The following is a 17967-nucleotide window of genomic DNA, read 5'->3' as shown; positions in this document are numbered from 1 at the left end:
ATATGGTGTCGGAAAGTGGATGAAAAATTTCCCGGGGAAATTTGGTTGCAGATGGACAGGTGCAATATGTATTCCCCCATTTGGCTGTGGTGTGTGGTTCTGCCATAGCACATGGACCCACAAATTGTAGTGGCTGTAGGGTAAAGTGGCAGAGGCCTGAGTAGTTCTCACACACAATATGCCTGTACCTGATGTTAACAACTGGAATGGTGTATGTGAACACCTACATATCCCGGCATTGTTCCCAGGGAAGCTAAGTGTGTGTCCTGGATGTGGGTGTGGTGTTCTTGACTGATTGTGTTGTGTGTTACAGGTCCTGTGGTCACAAAGCATGGTATAGAACATAACCTGCCAGTGTGATGTGCATATCTGACCCTGACGTAGGTGGCTGCAAATGCATATATATGCTATCCCCCACCTGACAGGTAGTACTACATGTATATACCTCTGTAGAAATAAAGATGTCAGCACCCTATAAATTCTGCAGGTGCAAAACAGGCGCTCAGTAATTCGGATAGTGCGCTCTGCTAATGCGTCTCCCTCAAGTGTCATAATATAGTTTGGTAGGGGTTTGAAACCTGCAAATGCTCAGTGTGGGTGGGTGAGTGGGGTTTGTGTGTGTGAAAGTCTGTGTGAAGGAAATGTCCCTTTTGGCAACTGGGAAAACACAGTACAGGATGCACATTCCCCTATCTCAGCACGGATGATGTCAGCACCCTATAAGTACAGCAGGAGAAGGGAAACCTCCCAGTAATGCGAATAGCGCACTCCGCTAATGTGTACTTCTCGAGTGTCATAACATAGTTAGGTAAGGGTTTGAATCCTGCAAATGCTCAGTGTGTGTGAAGGGGTTTAGTGTGTGTGCAAGTCTGTATGAAAGAAATATCCCTTTTGGCAACTAGGAGAACACACTACAGGGTGCACATTTCCCTTTCTAAACACTGATGATGTCAACACCCTATAAGTACAGCAGGAGAAGGAAAACCTCCCAGTAATGCAAATAGCGCGCTCTGCTAAAGCATCCGTCTCGAGTGTCATAACATAGTTATGTAGGGGTTTGAATTCTGCAGAATGCTCAGTGTGTGTGGAGAGGCTTAGTGTGTGTGCAAGTCTATATGAAAGAAATATCCCTTTTGGCAACTAGGAGAACACACTACAGGATGCACATTCCCCTTTCTAAACACTGATGATGTCAGCACCCTATAAGTACAGCAGGAGAAAAGAAACCTCCCAGTAATTCAAATAGCGCACTCTGCTAATACGTCTCTCCCGAGTGTCATAATATAGTTAGGTAGGAGTTTGAAACCTGTAAATGGCATGTGTGTGTGTTTGGATGTGGGGACTTTGTGTGTGTGCAATTCTGTATGAAAAACATGTGCTTTTTTGAAATCAGGGGATCACACTACATGATGCACATTACCCTTTCCAAACAGTGATGATGTCAGCACCCTATACATACAGCTGGAGAAGAGGCATCTACCAGTAATCAGAATAGTGCAATCTGCTACAGCGTCACTCTCAAATGCCATAACATATTTAGGTAGGGGTTTGAAACCTACAAGTGTGTTTGGATGTGTGGAGTTTGTGTGTGAGCAATTCTGTATGAAAAACATGTTAATTTTGGCAATCAGGAGATCTCACTACCTGATGCACATTACCCTTTCAAAACTCTGATGATGTCAGCACCCTATAAGTACAGCCAGAGAAGAGGGACCATCTAGTAATCCGAATAGTGAGCTTCGCTAATGCGTCTTTCTCACGTGTCGTGATTTAGTTAGGTAGGGGTATGAATCCGGCAAGTGTGTGTGTGGGGGGGGGGGTAGTAGGGTGTGTGTAAATGCAAGTGTGAGAGAACAGATCCTTTTGGCAAATACTACAATACACCAGATGCTGCGTATTCCCCCAGTAAACACAGGGGATGTCACCACACTATCAGCACAGCCAAACAGGGCTAGTTGGCCAGTAATGCCAATAGTGCGCTGTGCTACTGGGTCTATTACCATTGTCAGAGTACAGATAGGTATGTTTTGGTAACCCACAACTGCCACGTGTGGTTGTGTCACACATTACAACCTTGTGTGGGTCTTTGTGCATAACAATGCATGCCATTGCCTAAACCAGCAATGGCATTGCACACATGATGTATGTGTGTGACACATACACACAAATACCTGTGACCTGCAGTAGTTACCATGTCTGACACATGCCTCGAGTGGATAAATGGTATTTGCAATGCATAACAATATGACTGTGTCTTACTGTGCAGGGGCCGCACGCGGTATGTGTCTATACAGTGCGTGTGTATATGGTCAAATACCTACAGCAGGGAATACACATCTGGTCTGGGCCATATAGTCTACATGTAGTCGATGTACAGGTGCTGCATGTTCCCACCTGTTGTGGGAGTGGTAACATGTCATTCCACTGCAATTCAGTGACCACATGCTGTGAATCCTTCAACTAGTGTGTTGTAGCTACAGTAATGCTCACGCACAATGTTTGCCTGGATTTAGTCCAGCCATATAAAGACAGTTCTTGAGACTGTCATATTGCCAGTGTTGTTATGGAGGATAGGTGGTTTTCCTGTGTATGGGAGGGTTGTGTGTGCCAGGCTATGAACCAGAGGGCAGTCTGACACACTGTTAGCTGCACATGAATAGGCCCTGATCCTTTGTGCTGTGCAAACAACCTGGAGGTGTGTGTATCTATGGTGCCTTGGGATACCACCCCCATGTCCATGTGTATTACATGTGTAGGGGATGACAGGCATGGTATGAGGCATAACCTGGCAGTGATGGGTTGCACCTGTGAGCCATGAATCAGGACTCTGGTACTGCACAGACATTGCAGTTCACCGTGCTGAGGACAGTGTCCAGTGCATGCATCTTGCGGTGTGCACTGCTGGTGTTATGTAGCAGCACTGTTAGTGTCCTAACCTGTGTGATACCCGCGGAGGTGGCTATGTAATCCGTGTCCTGCAGCATAAGGCAGTATGTGTGTATCAAGGAGCTTCAGCAATATACATCGGGCCATGGGTGTCATGTGCAAGCTGCCCCTTGCACATCATTGTGGCTTCCCTAGCATGTAATCACACGTTGACAGCCAGCGGATACCCTATGAATGACATTGGAGACTGAGCAGAATGTAGACATACAACTCCCTTCCTACATATAGTGGTAGCATACCTGGTGAGGGTATGTTGGCAACCAAGATCAGGCTCATACTGGCCCATGCCACATGCTGAGAGATCCATTCTATGTTCCCTATCATGTAGTCCAGGGAGGTATGTCTCAGGTCATCCAAAGTGGCATGGTCAATGACTGAGTCATATGTGTCCATGCCTCTGACTGACCTGTATGCATGTGTTTTGTGGTGGGCCATAGTGCCCCTGAGGCATATCACTGTGACCTTCACCATATACAGCCTGTTGAGCGGGACCCCAGTCCAGCGCCCAAGACAGGTACCTGACACATCTGTAGAAGGTGTGTTGTGTAGCCCTACAGGCTGTGAGTGTGTGGCACACGGGATGTGTGTGCCATGTGTGGCATGTGCTCTGTTCCGACGTAACATATGCCTGTGTGCCAGCTGCGGAGGTGTGTGATGCTCAGACAGGGTGCTATTCTGAGTCCCCATGTATGCCCCAGTGTGTTCAGCATGCTGTCAGTACGTGTCTATGTCTGACTTGTATTGTAGTCACTGTAGTATGACATGCCACCTGACAGGGTATGGCATTACTGGGTTCATAGAGCTCAGTCCGCAGATTGGCTATGTGGTGGCATCCCACACATGTGTTGTACGTTCCTGGCCAAGGGTGATGGCTGACTGCATACATGTGGCAGCTGTGACATTGCCACATGACTCACATAAACCACAACTGGACCATAGAGGTGATTCACAGGTTACCTTTGCACATGCTACCCTAGTAGCGTGATTGCCATGGTGAGTACCAAAACATAGGGCCAATGGGGAACAACATACTGAAGGTGTGTATGTGTGGGTGTACTGCTACTGTTTCATAGCACTGGCATATATGACTGCACACGTGGGTAAATGCCAGGTAAGACATGTGCAATGTGTCACAGGCAACGTACATGCGAACAGGATGGACAGTGAAGTTCTGTCATGTGTAAACTTGACATACGTATCGTACACTATGCAGATGTCACTAGGAGTCCACAGAAGCACTGTAACTCTGCATTGCAGGTGGAAGCAGTGTTCCAGGGTACCCCAAGCAAACATGCATGCAATCAAAGCTACAGTAAGCAGGGCTGGAAGTTGTTCATTGTACAACAAAGAAGGGGTAATACTAACAGTAAGTAACAGTGCAAATATGTAGGCACTATCAACATGTACCCAGGAATGCACAGCGCAGATGTCCATGGTCGAACTGATATTATGTCATAGTTAATTGTGATTTGGATTACATTGGTACTGCACACATATCAACATGCGCAAACATCCACATTGCATAGTCGTTGTGAGCAACTTGACACCATTACTGTCCATGTCCATCATTGCATATCACTACTTGCATTAGCTTCCCCCCTGTACTACCCATGTATGTGGCTATCTGTTGACATCCTTACCACCGGCATGCAATAATGTGCAGCTGTTACACTTTGGTATGTACTATGGGTGCAGATAACAATTCAGGACTTTCATATGGTTACTGCATCAGGCATGCTGGGATATACCCACAGTCATATCAGCACACTGTACTGTTACCAACATGATACTACTAATACACTTCTATGTAGTCACCCTGTGCATCAGCAACGTGTTTACCTGTTTCCACAATGATGTTGGAGATTGCAGGAGGTGGCACAGTGTCATCATATGCACAGGGTGTGAATTAGGTATGCCTGAGTCTGCCAATTATACCACCAATTGACATGTGTGTGTATGTGGGTTGGTGAGGGGCAGCAGTACAGGGTGAGGCACTGTTGGTGCAGTGTGTGCGTGTATGTGGTCACCCTAGGTGTTAACATTTCACATGTGTGTATGCACGCACACAGTTCCACCTCATGGCTGCCATATACAGGGGTTTGTGGACAGCCACAGACTGCACCTGGCAGGTCATACAGATCAGTGTCTGCGGGCACAGACACGGTACCTGTGCCTGGCAGGGGGTGCTACGGACCGTAGCCAGTACTAAGCCAGACTGGGTACTGTCATCAGAAGCGGGAGTGTATTGACTGGACACAGGTCCCTGTTGGGACTGGGCAGAGCCACGTGCACGTGGTCTCCTGGGGCATTCCGATGACAGCACAGACCCAGCATTGCTGGGGCTGCTGCTGGCACTATGGGGGCATGTGTGGGCCTGTTGTCGTCTGCGCTGACTGCCAGCTGCTGCTGGCATATGGCCACATCAATGCCTCAACTGCCCACCATTGCCCTGGCTCATGGACATTTTGTTGTGGAACTGCTGTAATATGTCCCCACAATGTCTGTCTATGACATCGGTAAAATTACGGATAGCATCCGCGATGTCACGCATACTGTCAGTCATGGCTGTGCGACATGCTCTCAGCTCCCTCAGACCCTGTCTGGTGTACCTTTCCATATGCGACTGTGCCTGCATGACAGCCCGAAACATAGCTGAGGTTGACAGACCTCTTTGGGCATGTCTGCCAGAGGCAGTATGCCCACGGATGCTCCCACGAGAACCCATGGGCAACTGTCTGTGTGGTACCATCGCTGGACCCTGCCCATGGCTGCTGTGTGGGGAAGCATGGGCCACAGATACCACATTACCCTGGTCAATGCCCACTATATCCTGTCCGTCACCTAGGGACAATGGTGACAAAGGATGTACTGGCAGGATGACTGAGCGCAATGATGGGGTTGACAGCTGTGTACTGTCAATTGGCTGACCAATGGTTGACCCTGACACACCTTCCTGTACCATTACACAGATATCATCATTACCAGTACCTGTGGCACCAGATTCAGGTTCCCTGCTGCAGGACACCAAAGCAGCACCAGAACCTGTGGGAGGAAGACAGGAAACACAGTTTACAGTGTCCACACAATGTTACCAGTGATGCACTTATGCACACACGCACACATGCACACATGGACACATGCACACATGCACACATGGACACAGGCACACATGCAGACATGCACACATGGGCACATGCACACAGGCACACATGCACACATGCACACAGGCACACATACACACATGCACACATGCACACGTAGACACATGTACACGTGCACACATGCACACATGCACATGTGGACACATGCACACATGGACACTTGCACATATGCACACGTGGACACATGCACACATGGGCACATGCACACATGCACACATGCACACATGGTCACGTGTACACATGCAAACATGCACACATGCACACATGCACATGTGGACACAGGCACACATGCACACATGCACACGTGGACACGGGCTAACATGCACACATGGACACAGGCGCACCTGCACACCTGCACACATGCACACATGCACACCCCGCAGTATACACACAGAGCACTACTGAGTTTCACTAGTGTTACTAGCACTATCAGGACTATTATAGGCATTGTTAAACACACTCACCAGCATGAATGGCCTGCCTTGCTTTAACCCCGGAGGGACCTGCAGAAATTATGAGATTAATGTCAGTGGGCACAACTGTGCCATTGATACTGCATATGATACAGTGCAGTAGTACACCAGTTGCCTTTCACACGTCAGCTGCTGATATTGCCAATATCACACATGCACAATTACATACTATGTTGATAGCTACATACCACGGACACACCTTACACATGCATAAACTAACAGTGTACAGAACTGTCAAGTGTACATATGGCATATTACCTGCATGCTCCATGTCATGCTGCTGTGTGGATCCAGCCTCCATCATGATGCAGGTGTATTGCTGTTGCTGTTCCGGGGCTGGAGCCACAACACTTAGGAGTAGCCCCTCCAGTCTGGTGAAGGGGGGATTTGTGGCCACCCCACCTCCTGTGGCAACCTGTTGCCTGTGGATATCAGACTCATGCTGATGGACATTTCTGATTAAATCACTGCAGTGATGTCGTACCTGCTCATATGTCCTATTATGCGTGCCAATGTCATTTACTTTACGGACAAGGTCTTGCCACAGTGCAGCCCTCTCCTGCTGATTCTGACTGGTGCGGGAAAACAGTATGTCATACTCCTGTACCAGGCTCTGGTGTATCTCCTCATCTTCTGCTGCAGAGTAGGCGGGATTACGCTGACGCGCCATCTCCCTGGAAGAGAACATAAACAGGATATCAGCAGACTATGTCAGCAATATATGGCACACATACTATACATGATACTCATGTGTAGTGATATACTACTACTCCCATATGTTGCATGTGTGTGTCTCATGGTGGATACACAAGTACATGGCCAGATATCAGTGCTCAGCCAACACCTGTGCAACAATACCTGACACATTCCACACAACATAGTAGCATGCCCCATTGGTCAGCACACTGCGACAGGTCCAATGCACAACCTCACTCTGGGGGTTCATCCCAAGGTACTGTATGTGGGATGCCATCCACTAGTGTGATGTGGACACAAGTTACTCGGCCTGAATATACATATCCCACCACCACCACCAGCACAGTAGACTACTTTGATATGTATGTGATTAGACAGTTATTCACTTGTTACGACTGAGATGGTATCCATGCAGCACACTGGGCCAGTGGAAGCCACAACCCACACTGCTGACCTCTTTGCAAATGCTTACCATGGACATCCCACAGATTGCATGGAACTTGCACACACATTTCTAACCCAGACCCTATGCACAAAGGTTAGGCATCCTGTCCGGTGGACCCCAGACAGAGGCAGATTGTATAACAATAGCAGGAGGCTACTGCAGGACAGAGCAGATTCACATTAAGGGAAAGCATCTGTGGTCAGCACTGGTAATACGCTACGGTCTCTCATAACAACGGCCATGGCTTACTCTGGGAGGGAAATGGCCACAAACACTATGGATAACCACAAGGCCTTCTTCAGTTATGTTACACATATGGACCAAATGCCTCTGATATGCTCTGCATTAATACACACCTACTTAACATTCACCAAACACACAGATATTGGCAACATTCTTGCAGACAGGTTCGGTGCACGTATCACCCCTCCATCTCCCCCACCAGTTGAGATACTTATCACAGCTGTATGTAACCTCCCTATCATCTAACATGTCCAGGTGAGGGCCGCCCTCAGCAAAGCAGAACACACAACATCACTGTGACCTGATGGTATCCCTGGATGCATGCTACATGCACTCCAAGAGGACATACGACCACATATAAGACTGATAATTAATCTTGGCCGTACTACAGGATATGTACCTGGACACTGGCATACAGCAACAGTGGTCCAACACCACTAAGGAGGCACCTCTACTGACACTGGGAACTACCACATCATATGCATAACTGGCCTGGTCTGCTAAGCTATGGAATTATTCAGTATGGGATGCATATGCAGCGATATTGGGTACCTGCAGACACTTGTTCCCAGCCAGTTTGCCTTTGTGATGGGCTGATCCTGCCTTTTGAACCTGACTGACCTTTCAAAACAGTCACTACAGCCATTGCTGAGGGCAACGCACAGACAACTGCTGCCAGGATCATGGCCTAACACTGACTGACATGTAATATATAGTCATCCACTTTTGGTGGAACTACGTACACACAACATATCACATGGACATACCTATAGATACAGACCTATGACACATTTGTATGGTTCACAGTATGCAGACTATTAACCTGCTACTTTACATTACCTGTGTTTGTTGCAGCTGGTTGCGTTACCACTGCTTCTGCTTCCTGCTGCTGCTGGAACTGCTTGCTACTGTCACTGCTGACAGCTTAGACTCACAGTGTGTAGCGTGTGTATTTTTTTTTTCTCTCTGTCTCTGTCTGTCTCTCTCCTTCTGTCTGCTTCCAGACAGTGCAATGAATGTATTGCATGTGTGGAGTGTCAGTACAGGATGCTTTTGTAGGTATCTGCATAGGTCCATGTGATGGCCTCTGCACCAATTGTAAGCCAGCATTTGCTAATTGCATGCAGCCAGTTGTGTACTGATTGCAGTTCTCACTGTGATTTCAAGACAGTGCTATAAAAGGGTATGTGAGATAGGCATTGTCCTTTCAGATTGTTAGGGCAGGGACCATGCTGGTATGCTGTGGACACTGTTCTGTGAGTGTAAAGGTTAGTATCTCTCTCATGATTCAGGCTGTGTTGTAGATTCACATTTCTCCATTCCTCTCAACTGTTCCCTGTAGTAAATGTGTATGCACAATGACACCTACAACTATATATATATATATATATATATATATATATATATATATATATGTAAATATACATACATTTATATATCTACATTAACTGACATTATTACCTACAAGCTACCAACTAGCATGGCTGTTTCTGTTCACACACTACTATTATGTGAATCCACAAGTTTTGACAGTAATTCTAAATGACATGCTTTGTGTACTACACATCCTATATTCCCTATACATTCATCCCTACTATTACATGTTATATTTATTTTAGCACAATGCTCTTATATAAGAGTTATGGCTTAGTGGTAGGTCATACAGGCTGCTGTTTCCAAGGTCCTGGGTTTGGGACTGACAGTGGGATTTTATTTTGTTTTTGAACTGACTACAGGACCTGTCAATCAGAGTGCTAAGGCACTTTTAAGCAGTTGTAACTGGGTTAGCGCTGGTTTGTGCGGAGCTCACGCATGCGCACTGGCGTTCAGCTCCATGCACACTAGCGCACACCCGCTTACAACTGCTTAACAGTGCTTACTCTGGCGCACACCCGCTCTATTTTCTTTGAAAGAAATGAAAATGGGGAGACAGGAAAGTGGTGAAAAAGGGGTCACAAAGAGGGTAAGACAGTAAGGAAACAAGCTTGGGATTTGCAGGAGGGATGTAGGTAAGGCCCATAGCTGCCCATTTCTTCATCAGCAACAGCTGTGCATATGTATGTAACTTAGTGTGACATTTGAAACCTTCCACCACAGAGAGGTGTCAGGACAACAATAATACTTGTTGTACAGCCAATTGTAATTGATAGTTTCCATGTCCAGCAGACATGTGTGTGGAATGAGCAGCTATGTATGGGGCGTATTTTTTTGTGGGTACAGAGTGCCCTTTTTTTTTTTTTTTTTCAGGTGAGAGTGGTATGTCAGGTGAAGGAAGTCGGTATAGCTGGGGAGGTAGGTTGGGTAGGTCAACAGACAAGACAAACAAGACACATACAGGGGCAGTGTATGACACGTGGGGGGGGGTTCACAATTGACGGGGACGGAGGTTTGGATATCCAGAGCCCATGAGCCCACAGATGGCAACAGTGGAACTGATATCCCCACCCATAGGCAGTTGCCACTGTTCCTTCACTGCCCAGGATGGGGCTGTGCTGAGGGCTGTGTAGGCCGGGCAACAGGCATGCCCGTAAGTTGTGCCACCTGTGCCTCAAGCTGGTGTAGGAGCCCAAGAACAGAGTCCTGGATCTCCCTATGTCATGACAGTTTGGGTTAGTGACATATAATACCATTCACAATTAGTTGTAACAGCATGCATTAGTATTCCCATTAACCAAACACCCAGATATTCACACCATTGAACAGAGAGCATAACACATGCAAAATTTGAACAGCAATACACAGTCCAACAACATGCAGGGTTGATTGATGGCAACAGGCCATCAGGTTTGGATGTATGAACAGGGCAGATGCATCAATGGACATGCAAATATATATGACCCAACAGGACAAATGTCCAGGGGTGTTAATTGTGATTGCACATACCATTTTCACATGGAATGGGTTATATGTGGTTATAGGGTGGGGTGAAGAAAATAATATTAACATCTTCGAATACCAATACATATGCTGTACATTTCTAAAAGCTGCACATATATACACACTACTGTTCTAACTACAGTTTCCTATATGATAACTACTTCAACTTGGTGATAGGACTGTTACTGCTACATCAATATACATTTTATTGTTCTTCATACACACTCATATCTAGCTTTGTTCAGCTACATCATCCTGCTACATTTGCTTTATATAGCTATAGACAAGTGTGGATGTTTGGTATATCAGACAATCATACTATCTGCATATTGCAGACTGAGAGCAACATATCCAGATTTTGGGATACACATTCCAGCTGCACAACACTTTGAACAGATTTCGCTGTTTGTTTTTGCTTTTCATATACATTTCATTCTGTACTGACTGCAGTATACTTTATTCAGGGGTTATTACTACTGTATTGCTGGATTCATGACACTTTCTCACACTCTCTCACTTGTTTTCATTTTACTATTCAGGATGGTACTTACTTCTAGGCTTTATTGACATGTTTTACCTGTAGTTATTACAATCCTTTCCAGCAGTCTCACTTCTGTCATGTTTCAGTATTTCAACAGGGATATATTTCACACATGTGATTTGATCATCTTCTGCAGCTGTACTTTTCAGTCTGCTGCAGGTTGTGTACTATTTTCTTACAGGTGGGGCATCTTTATTTCAGAATTTATTTCAGACATTTTAATTTTTCTGTTTGGATTACAGACTGCAACACACTTTTGTAATCAAGCAATACTTGCAAACACTTTTACACTGTTACTTGCACATTTCATTACTTAGTGACTACACTGCACTCTTTTGCTAACTGCCATACTTTTATATTTCTTTACAGTTACTGGGAGTGGATTACTGACCAGCCTGGTGGCGCAACCGCACCAGCCTATTGCCATAGGCTCTGCGGTTCGCAGAACAGACACCTGTAGCTGTAATATAAATGAAGTAATATTGGAATGCACATCTCCATAATATCAGCTAGTTTAATTTCTTACATACATAATTAAATGTAACTTACTCAGTAGTGGGGCGTTGGGCATTTGCCGGGCCTCCTGGATCCAAAGGTTCAATTGGTCCTGCTTGCATCTCTTCAGGTCTGCATGGTGGTGATGGACCTGCTCACCAGTCCTTGGAATCCCTGTGGCACTGGTGAGATCATGAGCCAACCGGTCCCACGCCTCAGCCCTATATGCTCCCCACAGGATCTGGCCCTGCATGAGTTGGGCCTCATGATTGTGGACTAGGAGCCAGACCATGTACCTGGACTCCTCAATGCCCCACCTCTGTGCTCGAAAGCAACTACCCTCACCTACTCCTGTCATTCTGGCTGCAAGTCAGTTCTACAATCGTTTATGCTGTGTATTCCCACCTATGGGGCTTATATAGGCCGTTTTTCCTGCACATATCTGTGATTGGCCATTTTGGAATTGTATCAACTTCACTAAACCTGCATTGTCATGCTCCAGTTTGTATTCATTCCTATATATTTGCTATTATTGCATTTATAGGTACTGCTGTTATGGCTTAGTGGTTCAGTACCTTGACTATGGTGTATAGTATCCTGGGTTCGAACCTGGCCACTACTTTTTATTTTTTATGACTGTCTAGACAAGCTGAGGGGTGTATCTGTGTAAAGGCAGTTTTGATACGGCTTGCTCAACGTTGCCTGTTAGTTAGCTTGTTTGCACAGTGCGCAGCTCCGCGCAAATGGGATACGCTGGTTTAAGCCTCATTTGGCTATCAGCACGCATATTACGCTCAGCTCAGCTAGGGGCACATAGTTTCAGTGTGTTAAACCACTGCTCACCTACGGGAACTCATTCTGCACCTGTTAAACCACTGCTCAGCTACAGGCACTCATTTTTCACCAGTTAAACCACTGCTCACCTACGGGCAGATGCACTCACTCTGTTAAACTGTAGCTCAGCTATGGGCACATCTGGCATTTTTTTATTGCTTTGTTACCTCACATTTCTTCAATATAAATGGGATATTTCATTACATTTTACATAAAATGTGATTTTATGTGTACTTGTTTGTCAGGGACTTGTTTCGTGCTTATTTTGCTAATAATAACATTTGGTGTTGTGGGGGCTCGAACCATGAATGCCTGCTCTTTAGCCAACATCTCTACTGCTACACTATTGCTGCTTGGCTTACTTTGCATATTTAGTTCTTATATGCTTTCCCACTGACTGCTAACTGTAGCTGTGCTACGGGCATGCCCGCGCAAACGAGCGCACTCACGGTTAAACATCTTTACAATTTAAAAATAATATAGCACATGTTCATTTATATATTTTCTGTTCATAGTCTGTGGGGGCATGTGTTGTGTTGTGTTTATTCACATTTCCATGGACTCTGTCATGGGTGTTTACTTTGGGCACTTTTACTCTTCTGGGGGCGTGTCCGCTTACAGGGCTCGGCCTACGGACACGCCCCCTACTGTCTTACACGGACCGTGTTAGCCTTAGGTGTGATTCAACATGCTCTGATGAATATGCAGAGCATGCTGACATCACTCCGTTTAACTGCAGCCTCCATGTAAGAGTTATAACTCTTACACGGAGGCTTCATGAATCCTGCCCTGTGGCTTGTATTCCCTTTTCTTGATAACAATTACATCAGCCCCAAGAATTTTGGAATTACAAGATTTTTAGAGGCATCTTATCTGGTTTTATGAGCACATGGTATAATTTAAAATTCATTCTACTTGTATGCCTAAACTTTCAGCATAGTCAAATCTTAATCAGACCATTCATTCACCTCTCATTTTGCATCATATTCAAATTCTTGTGAGTACTTGCAACATGGATATGCACCATCAACTGAGGTATTGCATGGCCATTGAGCTTAAGCTATATACAAAGTCGCCCAACTTTTGTTTCTTTCTCTAACAAAACATTGGGTCATAGACTGTCAAGGTTTACCCTCAGCAGATGACTTTTTGAATGCATCATGTTTGATCTTTTTAAATACAATAGTTTGTTTGTGTCTTTCGGCTTTTTCTCAGTTAGGGGTCGCCACAGCGGAACTCCGGACCGCTAATGATTGGGAGAAGATTTTTATGTGCCGAGTTACCAGCTCTGACGCACAACCTTCAACGAAGGTACGCCCCTTCACGCATGTCTCCACACAGAAGACGCTTTAGCTGAGAATCTAATTTATCAATATTACCTTAAGTTCACTATACTAGAGATTTACCTACCTTATTAGCCTTCTTCAATATTGCAACTCTTAAACATTTATGTCACCAATATATGGTCTCCTGTTAATAGTTTTGGAAAGCAATATAAGCTGGAAGTGATACCCAGAACAGGGTCTTCCCCTGAGACAAGAGATATCAAGGGTATGTTCTCATAATAAGATTATAAAATAGATCAAGCCTGGAACCATACCTCTCAACTTACACACATTAAAAATAGGTATAAAGGCCCTTGAAAAGTAAGTGCATCCAGATAAAAATCAAGAATCTAATTAGCATAAAATGTAAATACCAAACTACAAATAACTCTTCCCGCATCCAGTAGGAATGTGGAATACCACTGAGAAACCCATTTAAAAAACAGAGGATGACAAAAATTATGTAAAAACTGGAAGCACATTATCAAAGAATGTAGAATCTGCAGACTTTAATGAATTTATTGCAAACTTCTACCATGCAAGGTAATTTATTTTTGCTTTTTAAAAAAGGGAGATGCAAGACGTGTGTGTTCACTTGGTAAAATTATTAGTGCCACTAGTATGTTAGTTGTAGTGCAGTTTTCTGTGTAGTATACAGCTTGATAAACTGTGTATGATGAGGGGGGATTCAGAAAATTATATAAAGGAGTAAATCAAGTCTGAATCACAGGGATACCTCTAAACATAGGTATATCATCTGCAGGGGTAAATCAGGTCTGAAGGTAGGTACATTCCTCCAAAATAGCAACAGTTGAGAGGTCTGTGACTGTGAGTTATCAGTTAAGATGGTTGAACCTTCTGTTACCAAATTCAAAGTTATGAACTGATTTTAATACTAGATCTGAAGGAGTAGGCCAGTCTGCAGTAATGTCTCCCATCCATCTTCCACCACCTTGAAAAAGATCTTTTTTTTGTGTTTTGAGTTTAGGAAACTGAAACTTATGTTTGTAGAGAGGGGTTACCCTGACACATTGATTGATGGGGTATTGGAAAAAGTTTATAGGGGTTGGGGTCAAAAATATCGATCACTTTTAGGTAAGCCATTGGTAGATAGGGCAAACACTAATAACGTTAATAGACAGTATATTTATAACCCAAAGACAGCAACTGTAAGCAAATATCAAAGGGCATGTGTCACAGAATATAATGCTTTTTCTGAACCTTTTATGCAAATAATAAGGGACAATTGGAGCATGTTGAAGGCTAACAAGGAACTGTTTGAAATGATTGGTCAAGTACCTTCTTTCTCTTTTAGGACAGGTATCAACTTTAAAAGAATATTTGAGGTACCTATACCTCAAAAGAATTATGATGGAAAGGCTACAGTTCCTTGTGGTAGTTGTAAACAATGTTCCAACATCCTGAGGGAGAATAATGTACAGTTGGAAAATCAGCTTGGCAGTTTGGTCAAATTCTGCAAAGGCAATTGTAACACAAAGATGCTAGTGTATTTGGCTATGTCTAATGGATGCCCCGCATATTATGTGGGTAAAACGGAGAGGGCATTCAAAGACAGGATGTATGAACACTGTTATGATGTCAAAACTAAGAAGGAGACTAGTGTTTTATATAAACATTCCATTTATTGTAGGTCATTTAGTGGATAAAAATTTGGCATTATAGACATAGTTAGAAATAATACAGGCGGTGGTGATTTAAAGAATATGTTGCTTAATAAAGAATTAAAATGGCAACTTAGGCTAAAATCTAACATACCCCCTAGATTAAATGAATACATTTCTGTCAAACCGGTTTTAGTACAGAAGGCATCTTTAGTGTGAATTTTTAGGTAGGGCATATAGATGGATAATTTCAACAGCCATCATGGTTAAGGATTATAAGTAACATTGGTCAAATCCAAGACATGTTATTATTTTAACATTTTCTTAGGAAAAGGTTTTATATTTGTAATAATTATGGTGTTACTATTTATCTCATTTAAAAATGTATGATATATGTAGTACAATGGTTTCAATTTGATAGTTTTTAGGATGAATATGAAGTGTTGTTTGGTATTGTTCCTTTAAATTGTTAATTAATGTTCAATAATGTCTTACATAAAAGATATGTAACACATGGAAGGAGTATCTGAGGAAGTCTTGTGGCAAAGACGAAAGCACTATAGTGGTTGCTCCTGTGATTTAATCGTATTAAAGTGGATTATTTGGTTTACGACTGTGGTACTTGGACATTTTATTTTATTTTTGTTGGATTTGTTTTGATTTCATTTTTCTGGTTAGATCTTTTTTGTCTTATATTATTTATGTTGCTGTAGTTAACCTCAGATCTAAAGGGTTATAGCACCACACTGAATTACAGAATAAGAGAAAGATACTTAATAGTTAGAACCTTTATGCAAATGGCATTTTGCTATTGCTTACAGCTTTGGTCTTGTCATTTACAGAACATTAACTGTTTTTCCCAAATCCAGTGTTACTGTAAGTACTAAACTTTTGTTTTTGTGTTATGTAGAACAAATAAAAACTATTGGCACTGACTTGATCACATAAGACATATAAATAAATGATGCATTTTAATGGAACAAAAGTAATGATGCAAATTCATACTTTGATTTTAGGTCTGCTTCATTTAATCAAGTCCCAATTACCTGCAAACTGATGTATTACAGCTGTTTGCTCATTTTCTACATAGGTCAGATGGGCTACCACTTTAACAGGCATGAAACTTCAAGTGAGTACATCAGCTAGGTGAAGCAAGTTGGAGTTAGTGGGAGTTTTACCATTCAGATTACGATATGACATTGACATTTAGAGTTCTGGCTGAGGACTGAGGTTCTGACCAGGGTTAAGGAGTGGGTATGAGGTTTAGGGTAATAATAAGGCAGTGGGCTTTGAGATTAGGGTCAAGTAGTCAACAGGGCTTTTGGGTTTAGTGAGTGTGGCTTGAAATTTAGTTTGAGTAAGTGGAAGTGTTTAGACTTATGGAGTGGGTTGGAGGTAACTGTTAAGGAACAAGTATAAATTTTATGTTTACTGATAGATATTAGGGTCAGTCATTGAGTGGGAGTTTAAAGTTAGAGAGTGAGTGAAACAAGGGACTGGAATTTGGGGTTAGTACTTTGGTTAAGATAAGAGTTACATGCAGGTATGCATAACTTTAGTATCACTGAGTGTCAGACCTCTCAACCTCTCAGCGCAAGAAATATGGACAAATCCAGAAATAATTGGAGGAACAAATGCTCAAAAATAAGGACAGATTTTAAATATTTGTCCTATAAATTTACAAAGTTGGTAGAATGACAGATGTTGCATTGTTATAGATGTCTTGATGGATATGAAGGCTGAAGTTGAAGTGTCTGTCATTATTTAGTATTATTTAATGACTTCAATCCTCAACAATATGCCAGAAAAATCACAAATTATATGAGGAACAGATCAAAAATAAGATCAAACACCATACAAACTCTAGCCAACCAATTATCTACAGACAACTCTGATCCCCCTAACTCCTTACCTAATACTCAGCCAGCATTCCAACTACAACCCATCCCCACCTTCTACATCCATAAACTTATCCACAAACTCAAGCCTTGTACCCCCTCAGCCGATAACTTACCATCTAAATACCTCCAGCAAGCTGCCAAAGTTATCGCCTATCCTATATCCATCCTGATAAACCGTACCATAACTGAAGGAACCATTCCCAGTCTCTGGAAAATCTCTCATATTATTCCCTTACACAAAGGAGGTAATGCTATTGACTATTCAAACTACAGGCCTATAGCCCTCCTCTCTCCAATAGCTAAGATTATGGAAAAATGCATTCACCAACAGCTAATGAACCACTTACTAAAACATAACATACTAGCAAACTGTCAGCATGGTTTTAGGCCTTATCATAGTACCACCTC

Source organism: Protopterus annectens, chromosome 7.part0 (assembly GCF_019279795.1).
Source record: "Protopterus annectens isolate FY-2018-M chromosome 7.part0, PAN1.0, whole genome shotgun sequence".
In the NCBI taxonomy this organism is placed as follows: Eukaryota; Metazoa; Chordata; order Ceratodontiformes; family Protopteridae; genus Protopterus; species Protopterus annectens.
Note: the sequence above shows the minus strand (reverse complement) of the source record.